The sequence below is a fragment of the Octopus sinensis genome, linkage group LG20, assembly GCF_006345805.1.
Source record: "Octopus sinensis linkage group LG20, ASM634580v1, whole genome shotgun sequence".
NCBI lineage: Eukaryota > Metazoa > Mollusca > Cephalopoda > Octopoda > Octopodidae > Octopus > Octopus sinensis.
Window position 1 is genome coordinate 26,007,731 of NC_043016.1, and position 19,144 is coordinate 26,026,874.

The 19,144-nt window shown below is 36.0% G+C and overlaps 1 protein-coding gene and 1 long non-coding RNA gene across 3 annotated transcripts in view; one reads left to right on the forward strand and one right to left on the reverse strand.

The window, feature by feature from the left end:
* LOC115222698 (integrin-linked protein kinase) overlaps nucleotides 1-19,144 on the forward strand; it is an 82,380-nt gene that overhangs the window by 7,163 nt on the left and 56,073 nt on the right. The gene's annotated exons all lie outside the window — the stretch shown is intronic.
* Nucleotides 3,640-18,673, reverse strand: LOC118767290. The gene is made up of 3 exons (XR_005003196.1): nucleotides 18,664-18,673; nucleotides 18,564-18,567; nucleotides 3,640-3,781 (listed from the first exon to the last, which is right to left on the reverse strand). It is a non-coding gene; the product is annotated as an uncharacterized LOC118767290 (long non-coding RNA).

Below are 19,144 nucleotides of genomic sequence, written 5' to 3' on the forward strand. Positions count from 1 at the left end.
GTCCTTTGCGAAACTGGTAAGTTCTGGGGGTGATGTAAGCAAACCAACAGTAGTTGTGAAATAGCGAGGAGACTAACTCAGACACAAACACACACACATGTTTGGTCATTTGGAATTGTTACCTTGCTTGAAAGCAGGTGAGGGTTGGCAACAAGGAGGACATCTGGCAGTAGAAAACCTGCCTCAATAAACTCTGTCTGATCCATGAAGTCATGGATTGGATTTATTATCAAAGGCATTCCAGCTGTGACCATTCCATTTTTTTATTACATTGAGAACCAAATTATTTTATGTGTCCTCTGAGAGAAATTTATTTGCTACTTCTAGCACACCTAATGACTACATACGAACCCTCCCATTGGATTATATAATGTTTGGTCAATTAAGGAAGGAACTCTTGTGTTCTTTAACATCTCACAATTATTTGTTACTAACTAATATTCCTACTTCAAATCTTCAGTCTCTTGTTCTGTTCTTTACCTGGTGTAAAAATTTGTCTTTGGTAGGACTGGAAACCTCTTCTTTTCATAACCTCACTTGTGCTCTCTGCAACTGACTAAAACCATAGTTAAAGTAGATTCTACAATGAAAATCAGGTCACATGGAAAATGTGAACATAACTGGCTTCCGTGTCGGTGGCACGTAAAAAGCACCATCCGAATTGTGGCCGGAAGCAGTGCCGCCTCGACTGGCTTCCGTGCAGGTGGCACGTCAATGCACCAATCCGACGGTTGCCGATTACAGCCTCGCCTGGCTCCAGTGCAGGTGGCACTTAAAAGCACCCACTACACTCACGGAGTGGTTGGCGTTAGGAAGGGCATCAGCTGTAGAAATTGCCAGATAAGATCGGAGCCTGGTGCAGCCTTCTGGCTTCCCAGATCCCCATCGAACCGTCCAACCCATGCTAGCATGGAGAACGGACGTTAAACGATGATGATGATGATGATGAACTGGTGTTGGTTTGTTTAAGTACTGCAGTCAATTCATTTGATTAACCCTTTAGCATTCAGATTACTTTATGAAATGTAATCCTTATTTATTCACATTATTTTGAATTACTCAGGCATTGTTTTATACCTTTAAGATTTCAATGATGTGGTTGTTTATTTTTAGAATGACATTGTAGGATAGGTGTAAGAGGCCAGATCTGGCTAGTTTTACCCTAAAACAGGTAGAATATTTGGGCTGGATGTGGCTGGTTTAACCCTTTAGTAAATAAACTGGCCATACCCAGCCAAAGCGCATAGCTCGGTGGTTAGAGCGTCGATTTTATGATCATGAGGTTGAGGGTTCGAATCCTGGACCTGACTGCGTGTTGTGTTCTTGAGCAAACACTTATTTCACATTGCTCCAGTTCACTCAGCTGTAGAAATGGGTTGCGACGTCACAGGTGCCAAGCTGTATCAGCCGTTGCCTTCCCCTTGAATAACACAGGTGGCGTGGAGAGGGGAGGCCGGAATGCATGGGCCACTGCTGGTCTTCCATAAACAACGATGCCTGGACTTGTGCCTGGGAGGGTAACTTTCTAGGTGCAATCCCACGGTCAGTCATGACCGAAGTGGGTCTCAACAACCCAGCCAAAATAGTCTACCTAATGTTGAGCCAGCCAGATTAGGCCACTTTTACCCCCTACCCTACAATGTCAATCTAAAAATAAACATCACATTATATCAATCTTGAGGCTACAAGATAATGCATAATTAATTGAAAACAATGGGAATAAATAAGCATTATATTTAGCAGAATAAACTGAATGCTAAAGGGTTTAAAACCCATCAAAGGGGTACTTCAGGATAGTTGCAGTCTGATGACTGAAACAAAAGATTACTTGTTTTATTTATTTCTCTCAGTAATCTTTGATTGATTTTGTTGACTCCTTAACAAACTCTGTCAAATATAATGCTTATTCACTAACTTTGTTTTTGAATAAATTGTGGGTTATCTTGCAACTTCAAGATTTTGATGATGTGATTGTTTATTTTTGAGAATGACATTGTAGGGTTTGTGTGAGAGTTAGTAGGATATAACCAGTTTCACCTTTTTGAGCATTCAATCTGGCCATATCCAGCCCAAATATTCAACCTGTTTTTTATGTTAAAACTGACCAAACCCAGTCTCTCACACTTAACCCTACAATGTCATTTAAAAAATATATTCCAACACACCATTGAAATCTTAAAGCTACAAAATAATACAAGATTAATTCAAAATAATGTGATTAGATTAGCAATACATTTGACAAAGAAATCTGAATGCTAAAGGGTTAATATAAGAGGATGCTCAAAATTTAACTATTGGTTACTCAGCCAGTATTGTATTCATATTCTTGTTAGCCTCTCCCTTTTCCTATCAAATGGTGTTATAGCATGGACCTTCAGTAAATATTGTAATGTTGAAGGCAGTATAATAGTAGTCTTTATTCTATTCTACATTGTACATTGAAAGCATGAACTTCTATGATCTGTATGAACTGCATTGTTCAGAAATCATTCTGCAATATTGGAACCTTTTTTTCCTTAGAATTGAACTCACATCTGTTGCATGTGAGAACTATTTGGTCTTTCCAAAACTGTAAATGATGTTAAACTGTCATAATCATTATTGCAATATTAATTAGTTTTTAGTTTGCTGCTGCAGTTGCTGTTTGTTGTTGCTGCTGTTGCTGTTCTGATAACCAACAATGTTAATATGGCATTTAACCAAATGCATAGTTATTTTTATTATGGTATATTTTTTTTTATTATTTGATTTGAGATTATTACCAGACTATATGGTAAAAGTATTTCTTACCCAAATGGCAACAGCACATAATGAAGCTAAATTAAAGTTGTTTATTTAGTTTCTGCAAGCTGAAACCTAAAATAGTGTTTGTATGTATGCGTGTGTGTATCAGTGAAAACTTGAACATCTCATTTTAATCTGGTTTAAACAGATCAAATAAGGTAGAAATCATCATCATCATCATCATCAGCTGCTTTTTTTAAACCCTGCCCCTTTCCATTCTAGCATGAGTTGCAGCTCTTCCAGATGGGCTAGTAGACCATATTTTGCTCATAAGTTGCATTTTTGGCTTGGTTTTTGTAGCTGGACACTGTTCATAATATCAACAACTTTACAGATTGTACTGAGTACATTTAATTTATTCATGACATAAGCAGTAAAGAGATCGTCATGTATTTGACAAAAGCTAAGTGGTTCACCTGATCTCACACATAACAAAGTGTAGGATAAAACCTTTAAAAATTGGTTTTGTTCATATATTGATTTCACCACCTTTACTTGTTTTGTCAACTCTGAAGAGATAAAAGACCAAATTTCAATTCAGTGGAATTTAAAATCAGAACATAACAAGACAAAATACAGCACTACAAGACCTTTAATTTGGTGGCTGCTTAGTTTGTCTTGGTTCTATAAAGCTAAGCGAAAGACAGCTTGCTGGATCCATAGCTAACACTCTGATATGATTATCAAATATGTCCTTGTCCTGGCTCTTTTATCTGGTGCCTTGCCTTGCCCAAGAAGACATGTTCTCCACAGCAGAAGTGTTAATGACAAACCCCCTATTGAATAAGATTGGCCTGCAAGAGCCCTGTGCTGATGCGACATAATAGCACCTGTGCCAGTGCCACTTAAAAAAGCATCTAGCACAAACTGTAAAGTGGTTGGTGTTAGAAAGGGTATCTAGCCATGGAAACCAAGACAATCAGTTTGGAACCTAGTACAGCTCTCCTGCTTGCTAGCTCTAATCAAACCATCCAACCCATGCCAGCATGGAAAACAGCTTACTCATAAAGACTTGTATTTTTCACATTTAATTCCTTAGTAGCAGGTTTTAACAACAATTTCGGTTGTTCTATGTGAGTTTCGTGGCTTTCCTAAAGGGAGTAGTAGTCATTGTATAGACATTTGATAGCGTAAAGCAGTATTTGTATTAAGGTTTGAACCAAAGACCCTCTGGATTACTTGTGTTTACTCTTCCCAGGTATGTAAAAATAAAAGCTATTATTACATTCCACGTTACCTGCTAATTTAAATGGCATTAGGCCAATAATATTCTGATTCTGATTCATAGTTTGTCAGTTTTCAAATCAGTTATTCCAATTCTGTGTAAATGACGGCAGTGTAAGGAGACAGTGCAAAGGGGGAAAAAGTAATTAACAGTATACATTGACATAATTAAAACATGCCAAAACATCTCTGACCCAATCAATTTAACAGTTACTTCTATAGCTTCCAGAATCTCATTTATCAGTGAGAGAAGAAAACAAAAATGATGGGGGAGAGACCCCAAAAATTATCATGGTTACATTCAGCCTGAAGGCTTGCCAGTCTCATCTACAAGTAGTGGTTAGCACCATGGTGTCACTCATATTCCCAGATTTTACTATCTGGTATTTTGCTATTAGGACCAATGGAAAGAAGTAACTAGCTGATGAAATACCATAAGGAACATCAGACAAAATTTCTAAAATTAATTACATGTCTCTATGTTCTGATTTTTAAAATCTTTTGGTGGGTGATTAAAAATGATAAAAAAGGACTTGTTTAACATTCCTGACAATAACACCTGTAAATTCCCCTCCAGGGTCTTCATTTAACTATAGGTATGTCTCACATGAGTATTATTGTTTTGTTACCATTATTAAGGTAGTGATCATTAGCATGTTGGGCAAAATGGTCAGAGGCATGTCATCCATCTTTACATTCTGAGTTTAAATTCTGCCAAGGTCGATTTTGCCTTTTATCCTTTCAGGGTTCATAAAATGAGTACCAGTCAAACACTGGGGTTGATGTAATTGACTAACCCCCCCTCCCCCAAAATTTCAGTCCTGATGCCTATAATAGAAAAGATTATTAAGGTAGTGAGTAGGGTGGTATGGTGACAGAATTGTTAGCATGCCTGGCAAAGTGCTTTGTGGAATTTTGTCCATCTTCACATTCAGAGTTCAAATTCCACTGAGGTTTACTTTACCTTTCATCCTTTCATGGTTGATAAAGTAAGTACCAGTTGAGCATTAGGGTCAATGTAATGGACTTATCCCCTCTCCCCTAATTACTGGCCTTGTGCCAAAATTTGAAAACATTATTAAGGTAGTGAGTTGACAGAATCTTTAATATGCTGAACAAAATGCTTAGCGATATTTTGTCCATTTTTATGCTCTGAGTTCAAATTCCACTAGGGTGGAATTTGGCCTTTCACCTTTTCAGGGTCAATAAAATAGATACCAGTCAAGCACTGGGGTTAATGCAATCAACCAATTCCTCCCCACAAAATTTCAAGCCTTGTGCCTTTTGTAGAATGCATTATTATTATTAGTATTATTGTCACATTGCTGAAAACTCTATCTTTGGATTCATTTGTTTCACATTCCTAGAAGCAACATCTGTTCTCAAAGGCATTCATTTATGAGGAGATACTGAAAAGTTTCTGGCTTTAAGGATATCGTGAAAGGCCTGGCTGGAGGCCCAACTTTCCAAGTTCTTTTAGAGGGCTTAAAAAAACTGAAGGACTGCTGCAATGGGTGTGTGAATCTGAGAGGGATATAGGTTGAGTAAAATCATAATTGATCCTCCTGTATTTTCTTTTACCCAAATCCAGCATCCCCTTGTAATGATAGTTATTGTCTAACATTAACCTTATTATTGCTTCTCTCACATCATTGAAGACTGTGTTTTTGGATTCACTTGCTTTATATCCCTAAAATTAACATTTAGTAATTCCCTTCAAGAGTCTTCATTTAACTGTAGATATGATTTTTTATTATTATAATTATCTTTCAATCTAAGACAGCAAGCTGGCAGAATCCTTAGTGGCATTTCGTCCGTCCTTATTTTCTGAGTTCAAATTCCACCAAGGTCGACTTTTCCTGTCATCCTTTTGGGGTTGATGAAATAAGTACCAGTGGAGTACTGGGGTTGATATGATCAACTAGCTCTCTCTCCCAGATTTCAGGCCTTGTGCCTATGGTAGAAAGGATTATTATCTTTTAATCTACTTGTAGAGTAAAAGCAGTTTGAAATTCTGTTTTTTGTAGGTTAGTAAAGTTTGGTCAAATATTCCATTTTATATTTTTGAATCTCAAGGGATAAATAAAAACAAGATATTGTCTTTATTGGGCAATGTAGTCCTCACAGACTAGGTGACAACATCAAGAGAAATGATGGCATAATACCATCAAGCTGTCCAATCCATGATTGTTTGGAGTATCATTTACCTAAAAGAGGTTTGTCGTGGATGGAACTAGATATGATCATGAACCAACAAGGCACGGCTACAGGACCACTTGACTCAATAGAAATAGATCCAAATCTCCCACCATCTTGAATAACAAAGTAACGTATTAACTGGTAGTTGTGGTAACCACTGCATGAATACTTTTGAACATAGATCTGTTTAAATATAGTTGAGCTGGGTGTATTTAAAAAAAAAAATAGACAGTTTGGAGTCTGGATGGCTCTCCAGATGGCCAGCTCCTGTCAAATCATCCAGTCCATATCAACATGAAAACAGATGTTATGATGATGATGATGATGACATAATAGCAGCCTGTTGTTAATCCATGATAGTATAAGATTTATGCAAAATATGTCAGAAGACAGCTTCTGCTGTTGTTGTATGTATACAATGAAGAAGTTGTTTTGGTCATTCAGCTGAAAAAGTTCTCTGGTTTCATCAACCGCCCATGCACATATCAGGTTGACTCTAGTGGCAGAGATATCCTGTCATAAAATGCTTTGTCATATAGCTTCAATAAAAAAAATGTACACTTAATTAATCTGTGTAAGTTTCTAGGTACATGGCGTAGTGGTTAAGATGTTAGGCTCATGATCATAATAGTGTGGGTTCAGTTCCTGTACTGGGTGGTGTATTTATTGTATCCTTGAACAAGGCATTTCATGTTGTTCCAGTTCTTTCAGCTGAAAATGAGTATCAGGTGTATGCTAGTGCAGCTGTCCTTCTTCCTCTCCCCCTGCCTCCCCATCTCCCCTCTCCCCCAACCCCCTCTCTACTCAAGTGGTCTTTTTGATTTTTATGTATATAATCATTGAGATTGTGTACACTCCAGGCAACTAGCAGACCACAATATGTAGTATACAAATTCAAATTTAACAGAATTACTCAGATTTCAGACTTTTATGTAAAATTTCAGAAATATATTAGACAAAATTTAAAAGAATGTTGTCTGCAAATTGGTGAAATTCTTAACTACATCTGTTATAGATGTCAAAATTTTATCAGTTTATATTGGTTATGTTGTGTGTATGTACTGTTTTAGTTAGTTACTAAACTTGGTGTTTGTTTTCTCATCATCCCTGCACTCCATTTTTTTAATCTTTTAATCAGGAAGGGAGCACAATGCCCCTGACACAGGGCCTTCAAGACTGTTGGGTAGGAGAGAGGGAGGAAGGTATTCTCAAATTGGAGACATGGCTGAAATGTTTGCTACACAGTGGACTCCATTAAAGACGTGAGGTGTCAAATGGAGGCATTAAACTTGGTGGCAAATTAAGTCTACTACCCATATAGGCTACAGCAGAATTTAAACTCCAAACACATAAAGCTGTAAAAAAATTCTGCAAGCCATCTAGTCTGACATTCTTACTCTTCTACCAGTTTATCTGATCTATTGTCCCAGATTAGTACCAATATAATCAACCTCCGAAATAATGAAAGGCAGAATTGTCCTCAATGGTATTTGAACTCGGAGTGTAGGGCAGGAGTTCTCCACCATTTTATGTCTATAGACTCCTTTGATTACTATTAAAATCCTATTCTTTTCTTTTTCTTTTATTCTTTTATTTGTTTCAGTCACTTGACTGTGGCCATGCTGGAGCACCGCCTTCAGTCAAACAAATCGACCCCCAGAACTTATTCTTTGTAAGTCTAGTACTTATTCTATCGGTCTCTTTTTGCCGAACCACTAAGTTACGGGGATGTAAACACACCAGCATCGTTTGTCAAGCGATGTTGGGGGGGACAAACACAGACACACAAACGTATACACACACATATATATATATACATACATATATACGACGGGCTTCTTTCAGTTTCCATCTACCAAATCCACTCACAAGGCTTTGGTTGGTCCGAGGCTATAGTAGAAGACACTTGCCCAAGGTGCCACGCAGTGGGACTGAACCCAGAACCATGTGGTTCGTAAGCAAGCTATTTACTACACAGCCACTCCTAGTGGACCTTCATAGCTATTTGATGTTTAAAAACTAGTTTTATAGAAACTTCTTACAATATTCCTATTTGTTTTTCACTCATTTATTTGCACAGGTTGAACTATGTAAAATGTTAGGGAAAGAAACCTAGCTGTTTCTTGCTATACTTACTACAAAACACACATCTAATGCAAAATTTTTTTCATTTACTTTTAAAATACTACTGTGGACCCAATTTTACTTTTTTGCTGCATGGACCCCCAAAAATCTTGTATGGACCCTCAGAGGCCATATGGATCACGGTTGAGAACCATTGGTGTAGAGAGTCAGAACAAATACTACCAGACATTCTAACAACTCTGCCATATTGCCACCTCAAATGTAAGAGATATATATTCTTCAATGGCTCTAAATTAGTAATAGCATGTTTTTGGTTCATTTCATTGAATAAAGTTGTGGAGTAACTGAATGGATTCTCATGTCATTTCATTAGCTTGCTGTGATAAGTTCAAATCATTCTGTTCATACAGAAATGAAGACATATGGGTCCTACTAGGCTGACATGTTGAGTCATTGGAGGCATTGTGAACTCTCAAGTGGTTGCTAAGGGGCGTGCTGCATGTTTAGAGAGGTTGTAAAGTACAAAAATGAACATTTAAGCTACATAGGAAATACAATTTTTTAATTAGATATAATACTTTTATATTCCAAAACTTTTGACAGGATTAAAATTTCAGTTCTACATTGTGTTATCAGTGAGAAGAAACATGTCTGATGATGAGCCAAACCAAGGTCCAGTGTAATATCATATATAATCTGAGTCTTTTTTTTTTTATAAAAAACTTGAAGTAAATATCTAAAAAGCGGTACATGGGATATTATAAGAAAAGGTGAATAATAAACTATTGCTTCTATTTGATTACAATAACTTACCTTTTTTTTGTTTTCACAAAAGATTATGAGTGGGTGTTTGTAAACACTACTCAATGAAAGACATTGCTACACTACAAAAGACTGAGAACTGGTAGATTAACCTTTTCGTTACCATATTTCTGTTGAAATACACTGCCTTTGTTCCAATAAATTTCCATTTAATAAAATAACTTTGTCATTATTAAGCTGCTTGGAACATAATTTAACATGAGTATTTTAATAAGGGTTTTAATTTAGATCATTTTAATGCTTTTGTTACCCAGTGTCTGTTGAAATACACTGCCTGTATTTAAATAAATTTTTTAAATAATGAAGAATATTGTAAAATACCTTTTTCCTTCTTGAACTGATGCTTGGAACATAAATTAACATAGAGTTTTAAAGGAAGGTTTTCATTTAGATAAATTTAAACTGGAAGTTTTTTTATTATAGAACCAGTGAGGGTTTCAGGGTGTTAAATAATAAAAAAGTTAAAGTCTTTGGATTCTGACCACACAGCCATAAGATACAGCTATTGTACTGCATCTTTTGGTAAAGTACATTGCATTATCTGACATTAGGTTTTACTTATCATAGTTGAGTGATTAGTGCTGAAAAACTATTGATCCAGATACATAAAAAACTCCACTTCATATATTTAGTTGAAAACTATTTTCACACTTAATTTGGATATTAAAATTAAGGAAAAAAAAGGACAGAGTGATTGTAGGATTCCTATGTTAGAAGGTGGAAAGTATACAGAAGCCTAATGTGTGTGTGTGTTGAAACTGCTGATTCGGGTCTCTATGGCTGATGAGAGGATTTTCATTTTTATTTAAACTTTTCCATTGGTCATTTCTGTGTTCCACTTTGATTTTTATTATATTGTATACATAACTATATATATATATATATATATATATATATATATATATATATATATATCAATTAAAGGACTGAACACGAAAAGTGGACAGTCAACATGCTAGACGTCAAATCGCCATTCTCCACAAAGATTATGTTCTCAAATAAATAATATTATTTGAGAACATAATCTTTGTGGAGAATGGTGATTTGACGTCTATATCTAGCATGTTGACTGTCCACTTTTCGTGTTCAGTCCTTAATTGGTATATATAAATATTTTAATCTTCGGATTCTTTTTAATGTGCTAGACCACTGGTTTTAATTGACTAATATCAATTTCTACCCTTAATTAATTATATATATATATATTGCATGTGTGTGTGTGTTCTTAGCTTTAAAGGTATCACGATAGGCCCAATTGGAGGTCCAACCTTCCAATTTCTTTTACAGGACTGCTGCAATAAGTGTATGAATCTGAGAGGGGAATATGTTGGATAAAATCATAATTAACTGATCCTCCTCTACTTTCTTTTACCTGAAGCCAACAACTTTTCCACACCCCCTTGTATGTACAAACATGAAAGAGCATGTCTTCATCAACAACAACATATGAACAAAAATCAGAAACATGTCTTGTAGTTCAGCAGATCTTTGTGGACTAGTGGTATAGGAAATATCTTTCTTGAAAGAAAAACAAGTGGATGTTGGTGACAGGAAGTGTATCTAACTACAAGTAGTCATCAATAGGTTATGTCTAAATCATGCCAACTTGGAAAAAAAATGGCTATAATGTGTATAAAATATCTTTCATCAGTGATATACTATGTTGCTTTACAGATAAAATAATGGAATGCTGTCAGCAGAATAGCAAGATTCTTTGAATCATTTCTAAACTAGGAAATTCTTATCGTTGATGCATTGTAAAGATGTCTGTATATGAATACAAATACAAGGAAAAGAATTCATATGTGTGTATGTACATACATACGTGCTCATACACACATGTAGTATAATAGGACTAAACTTTATTCTAGGGAACACATACTTTATATTTATATTCCTGGGACTTTGATGGAAACAAAAACAACCTCATTCTTTGCAAATGTAGTTATGGGTTATCTAGAGATTACACTATACCAAAAATCACTAGAAAAATATGGAAACTCTTTGTTCAAATATAAACAAGAAAACTGGAAAAGGTACATTGATGATTGCTTCATCCTGTGGAATGAAAACATACAAAAACTACAAGTTGAAACACTCTTCTATGGAATTAATAAAAGTATACCATCCACCATGGAATATAGCTATAATCAACGCCCATTTTTATACATCCTGATAAGTCAACAAGAAAAAAAGATCAACATTTACTTATGAATTCCAAACAATATTTTCTATTCAATTCATGCCATCCAAGACACACCAGAATAAATGTCGCTAATAACCTAGCTATAAGAATCTACACAATAATATCCTGTGCAAATATCTGTGACATAAGACATAAATCTTCAAACTGAATGATGCACTCCTTGACAGGAATTACTATCCTTAACTGGTAATGGAATACAGCAAGACAAATAAATACATTAGAATTGAAAGTCTTACTACATGTTTCCACCTGCAATCCCTAAAACATTGATCTGTATAACCTCATATTCTAAAACATACCAACACTGAAAAAAAATCCCAGTTTGAACTAAATCCTCTAAACACATACCTTCATAAAGAACAAAAGATACTAACAAAGCTGAGACTTCACAATAGGTTCAATAATTAAAAAAATGCAGAAGACCTAACTATGGTATATGTCTTAATCTGTCAGAAGAATGAGAGATCTATTTTAAACAAGGACAATGCTTCACAATAAAATGCACTCATGCATCTGAAAACATAATCTATGCAATGCTCAGGATGTGGAGAGCATTACATAGAACAAACTAGAGAGTCCTTAAGACAAACACATGATCACAATACACAGATCACAGATTAAGATACAGGAATACAGACAAACAGGATTCAGGGAACATAACTATGTGTAGGTAAGAAATAACCAAATTTTCCAACTTTGCCCTGCAGATATGAGATACTGTTCCAAAATCAGCTAGAAAGATTATTGTTATGGGGAACTGCTTTGAAACCTGCAACTCTTCTACCCTGATTATAAATTCACATTTATACGAATAATCATTGGTGTACTTGATTATGTTAGTAAATGATTGACTCACGATCTGGAAAAGCTAAAATATTTGAACATATTGCTAACATGCACTTCTGTTACCACTCATCTCTCACCATTACCTTTATCCACCTCTGTTGTTGTCAATCCCACTCGACCTGATTCCACCCCAAATAATCTTGCCTCTTAAATTATATTACTGTTCCTTTCTTCTTCCCAACCATCCAGGTCCTTTTCACATAATTGCTTTCTCCTCTAATCCCCTCCTTGGTCATCTGAGCAAATATACACAATCTGGGTTATTGAGTATTCTCTTCACCCACTTTTGGCCTCACAGCCGGCATCACGACACTCTCTGTTATTTCCACCCCTCTCTGGTTTACTTGTCTTGACCCCCAACATTGTCCTGTGTACAAGGCACCACCCCTCCTATATTGGTTCCACAATAGAAAGCCAGCAACTCACATCCCCTCAAAATGATTGGTGAGTGAGGTGGTCTTTCCAGGATTAGAACAAAAAAATGTTCCTAGTGTACCTTGTGGATAGGTTAACAAATGAGCAGAGATACATAGGCTTTTGAGGTCCTCTTTATTCACCCTCTCTTGTGTCATGAAAAATGCATACATTACACTGTAATATGGTTAATGATTGGAAGGGAATCTAGCCACAGAAACTAAGCTAAATGAAAGCAGCAGCCACCAATAGAAGATAACTCAAACCATGCCAGCATAAAAAAATGAATATAAAAGTGATACCACAAAAAAAGCATCCAGGACATCCAGTTGTAGAAACTATACCAAAGCGGACATTAGAGTTTGGCACTCCTTTGGCTCTTCTGTTGATATTGAACTGTCCAACGCATGCCAGCATGAGAAAAGGGATGTTATATGATGATGATGATATATGTATGTATATAGTCCTCCACATTCACCATCCATATTTCATTACCATACACCATCACACATTTTACATACATCTACATATAATCCTCTATATTCAGTGCTTTGTATCGTTGCATGAGACATTGAGAGAATAACACTTTGGCTGTCCCAAGATTAAAAGTTGTTTTAACTGTCTAACCTCTTCTTGTCATAACACTAACTTACATATACCTCTTACTTTTCTCAGATATCACAAATTTAAATTATTCTCTCTCTCTCTCTGTGCATACCATATCTTACTGAACTGAAATGACTTTCACCCCACTCCCTAAACTTTACACTGAGTGTTTCTTATCTTTGTAAACAGACTCTGTGTGTATGTGTGTAATTCTGAAAATTTATTAATATAAATTAATGCAAATATCTTTTAAATGACTGTTTTGACTCCATAAATCGATGTTACTTTCCAGTATCCTAGGGGAGCTGGCAGTACAGATTCAGAACTCAGTTTAGTTATTTTCATTCACTGACATTTGTGTCAAGTGGTGAATTAGCAGAGAACACAACCCACGAGTGCTGGATAGAATACCTTGCATTATTTAATCTTTAAGTTCAAAAACATTCACTGAGATCACTTTTTGCCTTTTATCCGTTCAAAAAAAAAATGATAATAATAATAATCCTGGGCTGTATATTGGTAGAATTGTTAAAGTATCAGATGGGATACTGCATTGTATTTTTTCCAGTTCCTTGCATACCAAGTTAAAATCCTACAATAGTTAACTTGGCTGATAGACTTAAAAATACATTACCAGGTTTAATGTGCATTACCTAGTAATACATTACTAGGTTTAGTGAAGGTGCATGGCTCAATGGTTAGAGTATTGGGTTGACAATCATGAGGTAGTGAGTTTGATTTGTAGACTGAACTGCATGTTGTGTTCTTGAGCAAGGCACTTTATTTCACATTACTACAGTTCACTCATCTGTAAAAATGGGTTGCATTGTCACTGGTGTCAAGCTGTATTGACCTTTGCCTTTCCCTTGGACGATATTGATGGCATAGAGAGGGAAAGCTGGTATATATGGGCAACTGCTGGTCTTCCATAAACAACCATACCTGGACCTGTGCCTTGGAGGTGAACTTTCTAGATGCAATCCTAAGGTCATTCATGACTGAAGGAGGTCTTTACCCTTTTTACCAGGTTTGGTATCGCCACCTGACATCTAGTTTTCCTCTTAATGGAATTCACTCCCATTGCAAGTATTTGGCTCAATCTCCAGTTTGAGAAGATATAGACTTCTCTCTCCTGCCAGATGCCCTGAAAAGGTCCATGAGTGCTGCCTTCTCTTCTAACTGTTTGTAAAATATATACCAACATGTGAATGTTTAATGCTTTTTTTTTGTATCTTTACACAAAGACATACATATTGATTGTTGTAACTCTGGTCCTTACTTTATCAGCCTACCCGTACATTTTTTTTTTTTTTTTTTTTTTTTGTACTTGTTTCAGTCATTTGACTGCGGCCATGCTGGAGCACCGCCTTTAGAGTGGTGAAAGAGTACAGCAGGGATCACCACCTCCTGCCGGAGCCTCGTGGAGCTTTTAGGTGTTTTTTTCGCTCAATAAACACACACAACGCCCGGTCTGGGAATCGAAACCGCGATCCTGCGACCGCAAGTCCGCTGCCCTAACCACTAGGCCATTGCGCCTCCACTTTACACAATTTACACAAGAATTCACACATTTTAAGAGGTACAGTCAATTTTGATGTGATATAATTCTAGACCTCACTTATTGGGCCCCAATAAGTTTTCAACTTCAAACACAGAGGGATGAAATTAAAAATTTCATATTTGACCTAGTATTTTGTTGTCCCACCAATCTACCATCTTAATGTTTAAAACATTTAATATAGGTGCAGGCATGACTGTGTTGTAAGAAACTTGCTTCCCAATCACATGGTTCCAGGGTCAGTCCCATTGTGTGGCACCTTGGGCAAGTGTCTTTTACTATAGCCTCAGGCTGACCAATGCCTTGTGAGTAAATTTCGAAGATGGAAACTGAAAGAAGCCCATCATGTATGTATATATATATATATATATGCATTATGTGTGTGTGTATCATTGTGTCTATGTTTGTCCCCTACCATTACTTGACAACCAATGCTGATGTGTTTACATCCCCATAACATAGAAATTTTGCAAAAGGTCCAATAGAATAACTCTTTTACTCTTTACTCTTTTACTTGTTTCAGTCATTTGACTGCGGCCATGCTGGAGCACCGCCTTTAATCGAGCAACTCGACCCCGGGACTTATTCTTTTTGTAAGCCCAGTACTTATTCTATCGGTCTCTTTTGCCGAACCGCTAAGTAACAGGGACATAAACACACCAGCATCGGTTGTCAAGCAATGCTAGAGGGACAAACACAGGCACACAAACACACACACATACATATACATATATATACATATATACGACAGGCTTCTTTCAGTTTCCGTCTACCAAATCCACTCACAAGGCTTTGGTCGGCCCGAGGCTATAGCAGAAGACACTCGCCCAAGGTGCCACGCAGTGGGACTGAACCCGGAACCATGTGGGTGGTAGACAAGCTACTTACCACACAGCCACTCCTGCGCCTGTAAGTACTAGACTTACAAAGAATAAGTCCTGGGGTTGATTTCTTTGACTAAAAAACCCTTTCAGGCAGTGCTCCAGCATGGCTGCAGTCAAATGACTGAAACAGGTAAAAGCAAAAGTTGTTATATTGTTGTTTAACCAGGTTGGTTGAGTAGCGTTGTGATCCCAATGATTCTTACCCTCACCCTGTTTTTTTATATCAACTTAACATTGCCCCATGTATCCTGCTTTAAGGTAGATCATGATTTGAGAAAGATTTAGCTGCTATTTCTAAAAGGTTGAGTGTTTGTGAGGAGATTCTCCTTATTTACTTGTTTAACCTCAGGTCAACCTTGATTGAGCAGATTTATGGCCAAAAGCATTCCAGTCATGATATGACATGGGTATGAAACCCATAATCACTCTATTCATACTAATTTTTAAGATAGTAGGATGTATGGTACCTATTTACTGCTAGGACAGTACCTGTTTGCGAGAGCAGCTAGTCATATTTGAGTGAAATCATTTAATTTTATATAAATTATATATCATGATCTTTAATAAAGTATGAATTATATAGCAATTTCTGGTAATGTACAGATATAGTTTTTTAAATTACAGATATATGTGTGCTTGTGTGTGTGTGTAAATAAAACCATGGCAAATTTTTGGCAGTGGAAATAAGTGAAAATGAAATGGTTATATATATATAACTTCAAGATTTTGAAAGGCACTTTCTTTTTTGCTAAATTCTAAAAGAAAAGATTTTCTGCCATCAGTTGCAAATTTATTTCACACATGGAAAATGTGTGAGGAAAACAAAAACAGAAAGAGAGAAAAAGAGGTGGGGTAAGAGCATACACACAACCAACTGTTATGTTATTGTTCGTGCAGGAGAGGAGAGCCAGTTTTAAAACTATATACAATTTGTTTAGCTTACACAACTGGTTCATTGCAATTTCACCAACATACAACCTACACAAACAAGCCCACTCACTTTGCAATAACAGTTTTAGTACCATTGCCTACTTTACACACACACACACACACACACACACACACACACTCTGTCTCTGTTTTTCTCTCCCTCTTTCACTTCTCTTTTATTCTCTCTCCTCTTCCTTCTCCTCTTCACTCACCACCTCATTTTTCGTTTTCTCGCTTTCTCGCTTTCTTTCTCTCTAAACCATCCTGTTTCTCCACTTGCTTCCCTCACCAGCATTCCTCAGCAAGCCAATAAGGTGTTTATCTCTTTTTTCTCTTTGCCTTGGCCATATTTGGTATCCTAGTTTTTACAAACTGCTGATCACAAAAAAAAAAAAGAAAAAAGAAAGAAATGAAATAAGATAAATAAAACAAATATAAAAAGTATAAGTTAATAATAATGATGATGATGATGGTAATAATAATAATAATAATAATAATAATGATAATGATAATAATCATGATAATGGAAACTCCCTTCCCTTTTAGTTACCACATTTCTGATGCTTGTAGGTTTTTTTTATTAGCAGATGATATGATGTGAGGAACACCTAAAATACATTACTCACAACATTAACATTACCACCATAATATATATATACATACATATATATATACATACATATATATATATATATATATATATATATATATATATATATATATATATATATATATATATATATATATATATATATATATATATATATATATATTCTGTCATTTTTTATTACATTATTTATCTCCCTCATACACGCACACATATATATCACATAGCTCATAAATTTGGAGGGATAATTATCTCATGTATTTATCGTTTCATCATTATCTAAGGACAACTTAATATAGTTCTATAGTTGCTAATGTACACTCTGATAATTAGTCTTACTAAATACTTTCAAGATAGATTTTGTAGTTGATAAGAGTAAGAGGAGAAGCTGCCATTCACTGTTTGTCTTCCTTCTCCTCATTGTCACTTTTTAGTGTCTGCTTTTCCATGCTTGTATGGGTCAAACAGAATTTGTTGAGGTGGATTTCATGTGGTTTCTGGTTTCTTGTCACCAATCCTTACCTGTTTCCTAGCAAGGTAATATTTTCCTTAGTCCTGCAAAGCTGAACAGCATAATGGCCAGACATGTTTTTACTGAAGATTGCAAATGAATGCTCCACTTACTTGTATGAAGATAACATTTGTTGACAACTCTTGCACAATGTCAAGACAAGGACACACTCACACAACAGGGTTCTTGTAGATTCCATGTACCAAATTCACTTACAAAGCTTTGCTCAACTCAGGGCTATAGTAAAAGACATTTACTGAAAGCGCTGCACGATGGGACTCCGAAACCACATGATTGGGAAGTAGACTTTCTTAACCATACATTCATGCCATTGCTGAGTTGTTAGAATGTTGTGTTTGTTCTGGCACTCTGCACTAGAGTTCAAATTGCACTAAAGAGGTCAACTTTATCTTTCATCCATTTAGAGATGATAAAGTACCAGTCCAGTGTAAACAGATGGGCTGAATGGTTAGGACATTTGATGGGAATATTTTACATGGGCTTTACCTTATCTATTTGAATTCCTTACTTTCTGAGAGTGGCAATAATATCTGCAATGACCCTGGTGTACCTTTACTTTTCTTTTGGACAACATCAGTGGCATGAAGAGAGGGGAGATTTGCTGTGGGTCTTTCTGTAGAAACTTTGTCCAGGCCTTCACTTGGAGTGGAAAATTTCAAATGCAAGCTTAGGCAAGGTTTTTATGCCACAAGACATACACAGGCATCACACACATGCACGCGTGCACACACACACATACACACACACACATGCATGTATGTAGTTTCCAGCTCCAAAATTCCTCAAGGCGTTAACCAACCTAAGGCTATAGAAGAACTCACCCAGGGCACATGCGAAGTTAAAAAAGAAATGAATTTCTTCACCACACATCTTTACTGTGATAACATAATCTTGTCAGTCTATGTTTTATGAAAGCTTTCCTTATTTTAGGTGTGACATTATATAGTGTAGTTATATTATATAAACTAAATGATGAGAAACTCTACTACATCTGATATTCTATTTTTATAGAAAAAAAAACAAAAAATCCCCAGATATATTCTAGGTGCAGTTGATAATGAGTTGGCATATTTATTTCAATGCCTCAGTAGTGAGTAGTATTTGAAGTATACCCTTTATCCATTCTATGTTAGTTAAGTCATCTGTTATGCTCCCACGCTCTTATAAAAACTGAACCAAAAAAAAAAAAGAAATGATATCTTCTGTCTAGTCAAAGGGAACTATCATCAGCACCATTACCTCTGTGTCTCGACTTTTTTTTATCGCCCCACACCTGACTTGGATCTTCTAAATAACAAAAATCATGCAAGCTTCACCTTGAATGGGCAAAGTTAGTATTTAGAACTGCAGAACTCAAAAGTAAATAAAACTATAATTGCTACAAATAGCTTGTAAATATTGGGTTAAAAGTCCCTTTGGATAGGAAAATGTCAGAGGGTGCCTGTGG